We start from the raw sequence: 14600 nt of genomic DNA, 5'->3' as shown, positions 1-14600 counted from the left end.
CTTCTTAAACACCAAAAGCATAAATGACAAAAGAAAAGATAGGTAAAAAAAAAAAAAAAAAGAAAAAAAGAAAAAAAAAGAAAAGATAGGTAAGTTGGACTTTAAAGGATGCTCTCAGGAAATGAAAAGACCTCCCACCAATGGGAGTAAATATTTGCATTTATCTGATAAGGGAATTGTATCCTCAGAATACATAAAGAACAATTGCAACTCCACAGTAAAAAGACAATAATCCCAACTGGAAAATAGGTGAAGGGTCTGAACAGACATTTCTCAAACATACAAATGGCCAAAAACATATTTAAAAAAAAGTTCAGCATCGTTATTCATTAGAGAAATGCAAATGAAAATTACAATGAGAAAGCACTTTATGCCCCCTGTAATGGCTATAATAAAGAAGATAGACAATAGCAAGTGTCAGTGAGGACATGGACAAATTGGAACCCTAATACCTTGCTAGTGGGAATGTAAAATGGCACAGCCATTTTGGAAGGCAGTTCTGCAGTTTATAGTTACCATATGACCCAGAAATTCTACTCCTAGGTATATACCCAAAGAAATAAAGCATAGAAAAGTGTACACAAATGTTCATAGCAGCATTATTCATAATAGCCAAAAAGTAGAAACAACTCAAGTATCCATCAACTGATGAATAGATAAATAAAAGTGGTAGATATGTACAATGGAATATTATTCGGCTATAAAAAGATAAAGTACTGATACATACTGCAACATGGATGGACCCTATAAACATTATTCTAGGGGAAAGAAACCAGACACAGAAGACTAAGTATAATGTAAAAATGGGATGCAGAATAGACTGTAAAGATTTAGCATATATTAGTACTGCCTGGGTGAATAAATGAATTAATAAGTAAAATACCCATGCCAACTGGATTTAGAAGGTGAAAGAGACATGAAAATATGGTAAAGCTGAATTTTCTAAGCTGGGTGAGTGAGGGGCAGGTGGGAACATTACAGAGACCTGGAGACACAGGGTAGGATCTGAAGCTCTCAGGTCCCAGAGGAAAGCACAGATGTGAGAGCCATTGGCTTAGAGGTGATCAGAAAGGAGAGGTGATGGTTACATTCACCAAAGAAAGAAGTTCAGAAATAAGTCCAGGTTGCAGGTAGCTGAGCCCTCTGCCCTTGTTTCTGGAAGAGGGTGTCTAAGACCCTGGGCATTCAAGTGCCATGAAGGGTGTGTGGTACTGGGGAAAGAACTGAGGACTCAGTCAGAGGACCCAGATCATTTGCTTTAAACTCCTCCATCTTGCTGTGTGACCTCGGGCAGCTGATCTTATCTGAGGCTCTTTCTTCACCTGTAGTGGGGTATAATAATCCCAGCCCTCTTTCCCAAAACTGTTGCTGGACCAAAAGAAAGAATGCATAAGAAAGTGCTTTGTAAACCGTAAAAGACTCATCAAATGTAAGGGGTTGTTATTATTGCAGTGGGAGATGCAGAAGGCCAATAAAATGGATTTGGTTGCAGTAAGCACAGGGGTTACTTTCTGTTTCTTAAAAAAAAAGAAAAAAGGGAAAAAAACCCAGCAGCGGCAAGTACTGCCAGGTGCACAACGTAGTTTTTCCAACTTTGAGAAGCAAATAACCGAGAGGGGCCAACTGGCTCATCCCAAGAGGCCTGTCTTCACCAATAGAATCAGAAATCACGGCTCAGGGAATAGTTACAGGCAAGAGCCAGGACAGCAGGCCCTGTCCTGGCAGGGCAGGACCCAGGGGGTGTGGAGCCAACAAAGGTTGTCCACATGGCCCAAGACCTGGTCCCTGGGCCTCTGCGGCTTGGAGCTTCCTTCAGTCCCCACCCAACCAGATGTACTCCTTAGGGTTCCAGGTGGCCTGTGAATGGTGTTGCCAGCCCCCAGGCCACATTCAGGAGTATCACCTCAGGGTTAGGCAGAAAAGTGACCCTGGTTTCACCACAAAATAGGCCAGGCTGAGTGTCTATGGCTCCCCAGGTGGCCAGCCTCATTAGTGCTCAGGGCCACACTGGGCCTGCCAGGATTGTGGGCCAAGTCCAGCGCAGGAGGCGTGGGGAGGCTGGGACTCTGGGCCAATTCCAGCGCAGGAGGCGTGGGGAGGCTGCTTCCAGTTCTTTTCAGGCCCCGAGACACGTCCTTCCAATGCCTGGCTAGATGGGAGCCCCTGAAATTTGTGCCAGCCTAGACACAGTCCTCTCAAATAGTACCTTTAAGACAGCCACACTTTTCTCGAATCTTCTTGGCCAGGGCTAGAGAAGACGTTAATGACCATCTAGTCCAGCCTGCCTGCCCCTGTTTTCAGTTGAAGAACCCGAGTCCCAGAAGCAGAAACTTGCTGAAAGGTCAGATCAGGGGAGCTTCTCTGAGGCCGAACCACAGTTCTGAGAACAAAAATTGAGTCTCTGACCTCTCAGCTGCCCACCTCCTCCCTCCCCTCCTTCTTTCCCCATTACTAGTATTTTCCAGTCTCTTCTTCTTGGGGCCACTGCCCTCTCACCTCTCTGAACTTCCTGGCCAGCCCTACCGGCCTGAGGTCTCCACCTGAGGCTAAGATTCTGCTTCCCCGCCTCTGCTCTGCACTGGCCAGTTCAGAGAGCTCACCCGCTGCCCCAGGCTGCCTCAGAGATGCTCCCTAGGCAGTGGCCTGGGACATAGGGGGGTGAAGGTGAGGTCAGGAGCTACAAAAGCAGGTCCCATTCAGCCACCAATGGCTATTCATTCACTCTTCAATCCCTGAAAACTTGCTGAGGACTTAAACTCAGAGCCTTGTACAAGGCATCAAGTCACAAGCTACTACTTACCAGCTCAGCCCTGTATGCAGGTGCTCCCAGTTTGGTGGAGGTGGCACCCAAATGGGCATTTGCCACCAGGGTGATCAGCATAGGATAACAGGGCAGCACAGGGGACTCTAGAGGCCCAGAGGATGCCCCCACTACCCCCAGCCTGGGCAGTGAGAGAAGGCATTGAGCTCCAGTGCAGCTCGAGGAGACACTGCCTAAGCAAAAAGGTGGGGAAAGGCATTCCGGGAAGCCCACACTAAGATGAGAAGGTAAGCGGCATGACAGGATCAGGGAAATGGTGCTGGATGTCATGTGGCTTAAAGCACAGGCTGGGCAGGGGTGAGGGTGGGTGAGGCCGGGAGTTGGCAGGGGCCATATGTGAAGGGTGCTAAAGGCAGGTCCAACGTGTATTTTCCAACATGACCAAGCCATTAAGTCAATTCTGATGCTGTCGACCTGGAGATAGCATCCAATCCAGTGGGTCAAGGGCTCAGGCCCACAAGACTGCCCCCATCTATGCTTCTGGCCAACTGGTTATAAACTGGAAGGTCCTTCAACATGTTCCTCAGGCTCAATTAATTTGGTAGAGCAGCCACAGAACTCAGAGGAACATTTACTTCTGTTTACCAGCTTATTATAAAGGATATTATAAGGAATACAGATGAATAACTAGATAAAGAGGTACAAAAGGCAGTGTCAGGTCCAACCTTCCCTTTGCCCTCATGTTCTAGAGAGGTGCTGGGGTAGACCCAACGAGCCCACATTCTTTGTAGAGTGCTAGGCTTGCTATTTCTTTTCCTTACTAAACCTTGTCATCCTTGTGCTGGGGCCATACTAATTTTCTCTGTATTGTTCCAATTTTAGTAAATGTGCTGCCAAAGCAAGCACTCCTGACTGAACCTTAGGCTTCCCATCCAGCAACAGGAAAGATGAAATCCAATCACATCTCAGGGGATTTCACCCCCTGGTGAATCAGAATCAACTATGGAACTTTGTACATGACACACACACGGGCCCCATCCCAAGATTATTAAATCATCCTTTCATTCCACAAATATTTGTGTGCATATACCACGTGCTGGATGGACACAGTTCTAGGCAGTAGGGATATGGCAATGGGCAAATCTCCTGGCCCACCTTCATGGAGTTTACACTCAGATCTCTGGAGATGGGCCCAGACATCTGTACTTAGAAAAGCTCCACTAGCGATTCCAAAGCCCGGTGTTATGGGCCTAATTGTGTCGCCCTCAAAATTCATATGTTGAGGTCCCCGTCAGTATCTCAGAATGTGATTGAACTTGGAGATAAGGTCTTTAGACAGGTAATTGAGTTCAATGAAATCACAGGATGGGCCTAATCCAATATGACTGGTGTCCTTATAAGAGGAGATTAGGACACAGAGAGGAAAGACCATGTGAAGCCACAGCCAGAAGGTGGCCATGTACAAGCCAAAGAGATGCGTCAGAAAAAAACAACCCTAACAACACTTTGATCTTGGACTTCTAGCCTCTAGAATTGTGAGGAAATGGCAGCAAATTAAGATACTCAGCCTTACTCAGGAACTACGTCTTAAAGAACTGGACAAGGATGCAGAATGCAAATGGGAAGCACATCTGGGTAGTGTGGCTAGGTAACCCAAAGCTTAGAGACATCTTTATAGGTTTTGCCTGATAGAAGTCAGTTAGCTTCGTGTGTTTCACAAAGGCATGACCCTGTTGGAAATGTGGATGCTACTGAGAAGCCTACAGAGTCCTGCTCCAAACCCTGACAGGCCTGGCACAGGCTCCTACTCATCTACAAAGAACCACATCCGCAGGAGTGACCAGCAGAACCCCAGGGTTCTTACCTCCACAAGGAGGCTCCAGTTGGGACAGGCCTTGGGAACAGCACCAAGAACCCATCCTGCCCAGAGAGACCCAGCATGGGCAAGGATCTGGCCTGAGGTCACACAGCATGATGGATACAATCCAAGCTGGAATCTCACCCCCTGCTGGTTCCAGCTGCTTTCTTCCTCAGCCCCGGCACCTCGCCCAAACCTGCTGCCACCCGCTCTGCTTTCCCACCCTCTCCTCCCCACCTCTCTGCCTCTGACTAAGGCCAGGAGCATGATTTCAGAATGATGAAACTCAGCTCCTGAGGTCACGCCGGCCTCTTTCAGTGGCTGTAATTTTGCACGGCTTCATCCCCCCCAGTAGGCTGGGGCAGCTGCCAGGCTTTTGGCACATGTCTGGGGGGAATGTGAGGATGAGACAACCAGGAGAGATCACTCAAGCTGGGTCAAGAGGAATTGTGCATTACAGATCGTCTCCTGACCCAGCACGGGTCTGGGGGACACACAGACCGATAATGCAACCTTGTGCTCCTGTCATGCCTTAACCCATCATTCTACTTAATCTTCATAGCATCCCATTTACACTCAGGCTTTCTACATCAACACCATGAAGCTGCTTGTACCTCTGTCCCCCAACCCATGCTGACTCATATCTCTGGGGACTTGCTTCTCTGCTGTTCTGTCCGGATTGTTCTTTCTCTTTTCCTGTCCTCCTTGTCTGCTCTGCCTGGCTTCTCCTACTCATCCTTTAGGACCCAGCTCTGACATCACCTTTTCTATGGAGCCTGCCCTGACTGGATAGGGAGCCCCCACTCCCAGCAGGTGGGCTTATATATTTCTCAGTGTACACTTATAATAATCTCTCTTTATGGGACACCTGGGTGGCTCAGTGGTTGAACATCTGCATTTGGTTCAGGTAGTGATCCTGGGGTCCTGGGATCGAGTCCCGCATCGGAATCCCCACAGGGAGCCTGTTTCTCTCTGCCTATATCTCTGCCTCTCTCTGTGTGTTTCTCATGAATAAAAATAAAATCTTAAAAAAAAATCTCTCCTTATGTTCATCACATTATATTTTAATTACCTGCTTACATGTCTGTCTCTTTACTCATCTCAAGAGCAGAGATGAGGTTGGGACTAGCTCCAGCCCCCAGCACAGAGTTGAGCATAGAATAAGTCAGTGAATGTGGGACACTCCACCCACTCACCACCACAAAGATAGATGAGGCAGGGATTATTATCTCCCTACTTTACAGAAAAAACCGAGTGAGTTAATATCAGAGCAGGGACTAGAATCCAGCTCTCCTGGTGCTTAGACAGTTCTCTGTCTCTGCTCCAAGGACAGCACTCATGGAACAGCCAACCAAAGGGACCCGCTGAGCCATACTAGGTGTATCAGTTTCCTATTGCTGCTATAACAAACAAATCACCACAAACTTAGTGGCTGAGAACAACATACTTATTGTCTCACAGTTCCGGATGTCAGAAGTTCAAAATGGGCCTCAGTGGGCTAAAATCAAGGTATCAGCAGGTCTGTATCCCTTTCTGGAGGCTCTAGGGGAAAATCCATTTTCTTACCTTTTCTAGCATCTAGAGGCTGCCTACATTCCTTGGACCCATCTTCAAAGCTAGCAATGGCTGGTCAAGCCTTTCTTACAGTGTTTCACTTTGGCACTCTCTTTTTTATTTCCCTCTTTAGTTTATCAGGATCTTTGTGATTACATTGGGCTCACCCAGATAATCCAGTTGACTCCTCTCAAGGTCAACTGAGCTATAACCTTAATTCCGTACGTCAGGTGATCTAACATAACCTCAGGTTTCCAGGGATTAGGAAGTGGCCATCTTTGGGAGAGGAAGAATTATTTTGCCTACCACACTGGTGGGCAAGGAAATAATAGATCTCTGAAGCATGGAATGACCAGACTTCCCAGTATGCCAGGTTCTGCCTTAAACCTGTCATCCCTAAATGATTATTGATAGTGCCCATTTCTCTCTCAAAAACATTCTGGCTTGGGCAGCCCCAGTGGCCGAGCAGTTTAGAGCCACCTTCGGCCCGGGGCGTGATCCTGGAGACCCGGGATGGAGTCCCACGTCGGGCTTCCTGCGTGGAGCCTGCTTCTCCCTCTGCCTGTGTCTCTGCCTCTCTCTCTTTCTTTCTTTCTTTCTTTCTTTCTTTCTTTCTTTCTTTCTTTCTTTCTTTCTTTCTTTCTGTGTCTCTCATGAATAAATAAATAAAATCTTAAAAAAAAAATTCTGGTTTATATGGTTACCCTAGTCATAGACTATTGGAACAGGAAGTCCAAGCCTACCATTTTGCAGATGAGGAAACTAAAGCATTGGGAAGGGGAGGAGCTTGCTCAATGTCACATAGCTACTGACAGAGTTGAGACTGGGATCCAGGTTTTTTGCCAGGAGGAGAAAGCCAGCTTGGTGCCCAGTTCAAGATGAAATATTTCTTTCATCAAGTCAAGAAGGCTTCCTAGAGGAAGCAGTAGGCAGTCATCAATGATAATGATAATGATTAAATATTTGCTATATTTTAGGCCCTGTTCATTAATGCTGAATGCTTTATATGTATTATCTTATTGGGGCCTCACAAAAATCTTGGGTTATTTTATATATTTATAAAATAAGGAAAAAGAGAAATAAGGGAAAATAAAATTTGAGTGGTCAAGTGCCCAAACCAGTAAAGTCTCAAGCCCTTTTCTGTCTTATATTTAACCTAATAATCTTTCCTCTCTACCTAGAGCATTACTGGGTTGAGGAACAAAGAGGGCTGGAAGCCTTGCCTTGGAGAAGCATGGGCTTCAGGGTAGGGAGGAAGAATGCAGAGGGGCTGATGGTTTACTGAGCCTGTGAAGTGATGAGGGAAAGGATTTGAGGATGAGGTAGCTCAGACAGTTGTGTTTAATTTCCACTGAAGACTAAAAAGATGGTCGTAGCAGGAAAAATTTATTTTAAAGGGTTTAGTTATTTTTTTCCATATATGTTCAATGTAGAACATTTGGAAAATACCAGAATTAAAAGGAGATAGTAACAATTGTGATAATCCCATTCTCCCAAAGAACCACCATTAAGATTTTGGCAGATGTGGGATGCCTGGGTGGCTCAGTGGTTGAGCCTCTGCCTTTGGCTCAGGTCATGATCCTGGGGTCCTGGGAGCGAGTCCCACTTTGGGCTCCCCACAGAGAGCCTGCTTCTCCCTCTGCCTATGACTCTGCCTCTCTCTGTGGGTCTCTCATGAATAAATAAATAAAATATTTTAAAAAAAAGACTGGCAAATTCCCGTACAGGGATTTCTTTTTTAATAAAATATGTCAACATGTGGAGAAGTATAGGAATAATATTATCAACACCTGTGTACTTGCTCTCTGGCTTAAAAATAAGCGATTACATATATAATTGATGTCTGGTGTACCTCTTTCCCGTTGTGTTCCCTCCCTCCCTGATCAGTGGTCCTTCTAGGCTTTTCTCTGTACATATCACTTTTACTTAGTTGATGTCTGTGTGATTTTACAATTCTGTACCAGAAGAGTTCAGGAGAGACATCATGGGGTCCTGAATATTCCCACAGTTGGTGGGGGCCCCAATTTTTTCTTATGAAAAATAGCAAGAAGCTTTGCACTGGCCTCCCCTTCACGCCACCGTTGGTGCTAACTGCCTCAGGTGTGCAGCAGGGGATCTGATTAAGCCCTTCCCCTGCCTCCTGCTCTGCCAGTCTGACCAGCCTGTTCATCCTCTCTCCCTCTCTGTCTCCACCTCTCCCTTTTCTCCCACTCAACCTCTTCCCTTGTCATCCCTGTCTCCTCTGTCAGGCACCTCTCCTTCTCAAGGCCCCTGGCCCTCTTCTCCGTGCTGCTCAGCCAGCCCCAGCAGCTGCCCAGGTGGAGACAGCAGCCAGTGCCCGAGGCCCTGCTGTCCAGGGGCCTCAAAGCCTGCCCCCAACTTCCCCTGCTCAAGCCTGGAATTGCTCTGCTGCAGCTAACTCCTCCACTGTCAGGACTGGAAGCGTGCTTAGAGGCTAGGCCCTCCACCCCCATTTCACAGCTGAGGAGATAGGCTGAGAGACGAAAACTAGTCTGCCCGACAACACTAGACAAAGTGGAACCAGAACCAGAACCCAAGGGTCCTGCCTCTTACTCCCCTGCTCTTGAGACCCTTCCTGCTATGGAGCACCCCCAAGGCTGGATCTCTCCCTGCTTCCAGAGGACTGGTGTGCTGTGAGGGTGATCAGGGGGGTTGGTGGGTGCCACTCTCCTGTCCGCAGCAAGGGAGCGCTCGTGGCAGGAGGACCACGAGCAGGGTGGGCAAAGGCCAAGCAGCTGCCATTCCGGGCCAGAGTGTGGGAGCTGGCAAGGTCTCTGAAGCCCGCTCCTTCTAGGGAGGGCGGGGTGGGGGCTCCCAGTGGAGGGGGGAGTAGACTGCGCTTTGCTCGGGGTAACATTCACAGTCTGGCACTGGGTCAACGGACTGCAGCATGTAGAAGGGGAGAAACAAACCTGTGGGTCCTGAGGAGATGCTGGCCTCTCTCCCAGTGTCCCACTTTTCTTGTTTTGGGATATCCCTTGCTCCCTTCTCTCCCCTCCTAACTGTCCTCAGTCTCCATCCCCCCATCCTTTATGTGCTAGAGCTCCTTGCAGAGGGAAGGGCTCCAGGTGGTGAGATCTGAGAAGTACAGTAAGGAAGGAGACCCTTCTGATTGATGGTTTTGCGGTCATCCTGCTAAAAGTTTTAAATGTCCGCGGGAAGATTTGATCTTTGCTTAAAAGGCTGCTGTAGGATGTACAGAATCAGGGGACAAGACCGAGGCCTGGCTCCATCATTTACTAGTTGTGTGATCTTGGGCAAGTCACTAACCTCTCTAAGCCTCCATATCCTCATCTGTAAAATTGGATGGCAATAACATTTTATGTACATATTAGATAAGACAACGCAGGGCAAGGACCCAGCACGAGGTTTGGCACACACATTTAACTACAGTAAATGGCAGCTGTGTGACTCCTGCAGACACCCTGGGCTCGCACTGGGCCACTATTGCCAAGACCCTAAGTTGCACTCCACTTCTTAGACCCAGGGCTTGACCCCATGAAGGGTCAAAGATGAGGAGGATTCAGTCTCTCTAACCTGTTGAACTCAGAGCTCATAATCTTTCTGAGGAGCTAGATGCATGCACACATAGGAGCTGCAGTTCTTACTCGTGAGAGGTCAGATGTGCCAGGGTAGGGGTGTGTACACTGGGAGGGAGAACCAGGAGATATGGGGTTGAAATGCAGTTCTGGCCAGACCACATGTTTTTAAGTAAAAGCTGAAAATTCTGATGCGGATGCCAGCACCCAGCACAGGGCCAGGCCAGAGCAGCCTTCAGGGAGTAATAATGGGCAACACCTCCTGCTGCACGCAGACCCCACTTAACAGTATCCACAGAATGCCAGGGAAACTGCAAAGACCACAGTGCTGATGCCTCACCTCCAGTAATTTATATGGAGTTGGACAAGCGTCCCCAGTAGCCGCACTGAATCTCAGGTTCCTCTCTTGTGGACAGAGGATAATACCACCCACCAGTGATCGGTACAATGAAACATCATGTACAGAGCACACTGCACAGTGCTGGCATAGAGGGCGCCAAAAAATGGTGGTGATTAGGTTTTGTCTGAACTTCATCTTCCAGACAGACTGTAAGCCCTTGGAGGGCTATGCTGGGATCTTTTTCTTTTGTGCCTCTAAAGACCCAAATGGTGCCAGGCACCCAAGTGTGGCTTTTTCTGTATCCGTTGACCAAATAACTGAATAATCTCTAACCTGAGTGAGGGCAAAAGGCAAGGATTTGCCATTTGGTGTTTTCACGCGGGTGAGGTCATAAATGATGAATCACGTGTAATTGGATGCTGAGTCTCCGTGTGGTTTCCAATTTGTGATCTCATTTTATTCGCACAACCCCTGCCCCCTGCCAACATCATGTCTTGTGGGAGGATTTGGAGAAACTGGGATTGGTCTCCCCAATTTCCAGATGGGAAAATTGAGTTTGGGAGAGGCTGAGTGACTTATCTGGGTCACCTGGCATTTGACAGCATGGTCAGGCCTTCTCCCTTCAAACCTGAGAGTTTTTGTCAGAGTCCAGTGGTAAATTTGGGTCACTCAGGTTTCAAGTACCCACTGAGGTACTGTGGGGGAGGTGGGGGATGGCAAGAAGACTTCTCAGGCAACACAGTCATTTTGAATCAGTGTCTAAACTGTAATTCTGGGGCAGCCTGGGTGGCTCAGCGGTTTAGCGCCGCCTTCAGCCCAGAGCCTGATCCTAGAGACCCAGGATAGAGTCCCACGTCGGGCTCCCTGCATGGAGCCTGCTTCTCCCTCTGCCTGTATCTTTGCCTTTCTCTCTCTCTCTCTCTCTCTCTCTCTCTCAATCTCTCTCATGAATAAATAAATAAAATCTTTGAAAAAAAAAAACTGTACTTCTGCTGGCCTGGCAGCCCCTAACAGAGCCCTCTCCAGGTCATCCCCAATCCCAGATTAGGCTCTCCTCGTCCCATGACTCAGCCTCCCACTCGTCTGTACTCTTTTCTGCCCACTCTCTGGGCCTCCCATTTAAGTTCCCTACGAAACAGAATCTATTACCTAGACACACATTTTGGTTGCAAGGACCTTGGGCTCTCAGGCCATCTTAGGATTTCTTCTCTAGAGGCCTGGGGGTGGGCCGGAGGAGAAATGCATGGCCTAGAACTGGGAATGGCTCAGACACCAAGACAGCTCCATATGCTCCATCCTCCTCCACTTTCACCTGCCCATTGCTATGGCAGGTCCCAGGCCAGACCCCTGCAGGAAGCATTCAGAAGACTGAGCTATTCCACCACTGGCAAGCAGATCACCTCACTTGACTACCTCTGGTCTCATCAGCGGCCTCCCCAATGCAAACACCTGCCCAGCACTGCTTCTTTGAAAAGGGGCAGGGTAGCGTAGTTACCTACCCTGCCTACCTACCCTTTTCATCAAAAGAAAATGTTGGACAGGGCTGCAAATATCCTTTGTGCCTTCAGATTGGATTTGCCTCTATTTACCCTGGAGTGCCCCTTGGGGTAGTATTCCTGGGCCAGTCCACCTCTTAGAGCACTTGGTCTCTCTTAGATCTAACCTAGTGTGGCTAGGGTGGAAGGGACATATAATTTAAAGCTGGCAATTTATGTGTCCAAAGTGGCCATCTGTATCAGAAGGCACTGTGCGGGTAGTAGGCCCTCTGAGGTAGGGGATGGTTCTCTGTTGCAGATGGACCTCAGAGTCTGTGGGCAGAGTGGAACAGCCAGTTATTCCCTGGGCCCATGGTCAGAGCCCTGTCAGCCCGTAAGGTGTGTGATAAATGGGGACTCAAGACAAGCATTGCATCATGGAAAGTTCTAGGCAGCAAGTGGAAAGATGTAGATGTGGTGAGGCGCCCCTGTGGGTGTGGGGGAAATGGCTGGAGTGAACGTACAAACCCCAGATAAACTCACCTGGAGTGAGCCCGTTATGGAGTAGAATTCACAAAGGGGAAGAAATGGTACTCAGGTCCATAGCCAGGGTGAGCTTAGGGATCGAGAGACCACAGGGGGGCAATGCCCAGGGGCTATTGTGAGGAACCCAGCGCCACCAGGACTCCTTCAAGGGAGGTGACGTGTCTTCACATCTGCTGACCGTCATGACCCCTCCCTGCTATGACACCTGAATGGGGCCTGTGTGAAAGCCAGGCACATTATAGCTCTGGCTTTACTTTCCTATTCCAGGAGTGAGCATTTGTATCTGCTTGGATGGATGCATGGGGAGGGCTAGGGAGAGCAGGGTAGAAGCTGCCCAGTCGGGAGCAGCCAGGCTTTCCATGCCCTTATGAGGGCTGGGATTTCCCTGTGTCATGGGTCCAGGGGATGCCACTGGATCCAAACAAAAGCAAAGCCCTACAGGATAATCTGGTGTTTTTGATCCTGGGGCCTCCCAGGGCCCTCTTAGCTCTCATCCAGAACAGGAGGCTTCCAGGAGCAAGGGAGTGGGCTCCTTCAAGCCATCCCCACTGATTTCGAAGGAACCCAAGGCCTCCTGAGGCAACATAAGGAGGCTCTATTCCCAACTCTACTGGGTGGCCTCAGGCAAGTTATCAGCTTCCTAAGCCTCAGTTTCCTCAACTGTAAACTCAAGAACACAATAGGTATTCTTTTCTGTGCATTTACAGGAAGCACCTTGAACACAGCAGAGCTCTGTGCCTACCTGAGCAGTTCTTGCCATTAGACTGGAGTGGAATTTACCAGAATTCAGGACCTACCTGTCCAGTTTACCATTGTGTACCCAGTACACAACAGGTGCTCAGAAAATCATTTCTAAATAAGCCCACAATGGAAAAGGAGCATCTTGACACTCATTATCAGTGACAGTCATCCCATCAGCCAGCAGAGAGGCAGGCCTCTGAACAGGGCATCAGGTCAACCGACCCGAGTTGTAGCCCTGTCTTGCCACTGCCTTGCTGAGGAATCCAGGGCAAGTCATGTCACCAGGCCGGGCCTCAGCCTCCTCATTTGTTCAATGAAAAGGCTGGACAAGAGGGGTTCTTGGGTAACTGCCTGGTGCTCTGGTCCTGAGGATTTGCTGGGGGGTGACTGTATGCTTGCCCCATCTGGGTTCTTGGGAACCATGGGGCCACACTCCTGGCCCTGCCCTCCCCCCTGGAGTTTTCTTTCCTTCTTCTTTCCTTCTTCCCTTTTTCTTCTTCTCCTTCTTCTTCCTTCTTCTTCTTTTCTTGATTTTATGTATTTATTAATGAGAAACACAGAGAGAAAGGCAGAGACACAGGCAGAGGGAGAAGCAGGCTCCATGCAGGGAGCCCAGTGTGGGACTCGATCCCAGGACCCCGGGATCACATCCTGAACTGAAAGCAGACGCTCAACTGCTGAGCCATCCAGGTGTCCCTTCTTTCTTCTTGGTATGTTTTACTCTGATCAGGCTGTCTTCACTTGCGGGAGTTTAAATGCTGCTTTGCCTTTTGTACATATGTACCCACCCACCCCCAACCCTCATTGGGGGGATCTCCCTATGGGGCAGAACTGCCTCCCCCACCCTCCTTATAGGCAAGACTGTCTGGGGTCCCCCTCTCTCTGTGCATCCCCACCCTCTTCAGATTGGGCCAGGCCTCATCTTGAGGTTCCAGCCGCCCTCCCAACAGGGTGGGGGGAGGGCAGAGTGACATGCTCGCTGACAGACCAAGGCGGTACTCCGAGGGGAGCCAGCCAGCAGCCGCGAGAAGGTACAGCCGATGCCAGGTGGGCCTTGCCAGCCAGAGCTATTTTTAGAAGCCATGTTTGCAAATTTTGTGTTAATAGTGTCTCTGTCCAAGCTCTGGCTCCCAGGACTTAGAGAGGGGGAGAGTCTTGCAGAAACCCACCCTTCTGGTTCTCCTCCCCCCCGCCCCCCATTCGTGCTCTCCTCCTCGCAGGTGGCTGGGATCAGTGGGGGGACAGCCATCTGCGTGCAGACCCATGCCCGTGGTGGGTAGAGGTGAGGGTAGGGGTGGAGGAAGGTGGGGAGGCTTAGAGCTCAGGTTGCTAGAGTCCAGTCTCAGAGGGGTGGCGGGACCCCCAGCCACAGGACACTTCTTTCAGTGCCCACATCACTGGATGGGCACGGTCAGTTGCCTGGTCTGTCACCTCCTTAAGCAGTGAACTTGAGCTCCCACCAGGGTTCTGTATCTCTCTGATGGCACCCACCCTCACGCCATGTTCCCCAGACAGGACTTAATAGAGCCTGAAGCTCTGATCCCCATGCATCTTCCTGGCCCAGTCCATCAAGGGAGGGGACTGGCCGGTGGCAAGCCCATATGGTCCCACCCTCAGGGGCCCTGACCTGACAGGGATGGCAAGGGCATCAAGGATGTTCTTACCACTGTGATGGGTTATTCCAAAGGACAAACGGTGGGTGCCTCAAGAATGGAACTTGCTCTGAGCTGACAACTAAAGCGTGAGCAGAAGTCAGGTGAAAAGT

At 49.2% G+C, this 14600-nt stretch overlaps 1 non-coding gene across 1 annotated transcript; it reads right to left on the bottom strand.

The window, feature by feature from the left end:
- Positions 1–3559: 3559 nt before the first annotated feature.
- On the bottom strand, positions 3560–3667 carry LOC112667999 (U6 spliceosomal RNA). The gene has a single exon (XR_003141380.3). It is a non-coding gene; the product is annotated as a U6 spliceosomal RNA (small nuclear RNA).
- Between the last annotated feature and the right edge of the window lie 10933 nt (positions 3668–14600).

This window comes from Canis lupus, chromosome 21, assembly GCF_003254725.2.
Source record: "Canis lupus dingo isolate Sandy chromosome 21, ASM325472v2, whole genome shotgun sequence".
NCBI classification, from domain to species: domain Eukaryota; kingdom Metazoa; phylum Chordata; class Mammalia; order Carnivora; family Canidae; genus Canis; species Canis lupus.
This window is presented reverse-complemented; position numbering and strand designations above follow the sequence as displayed.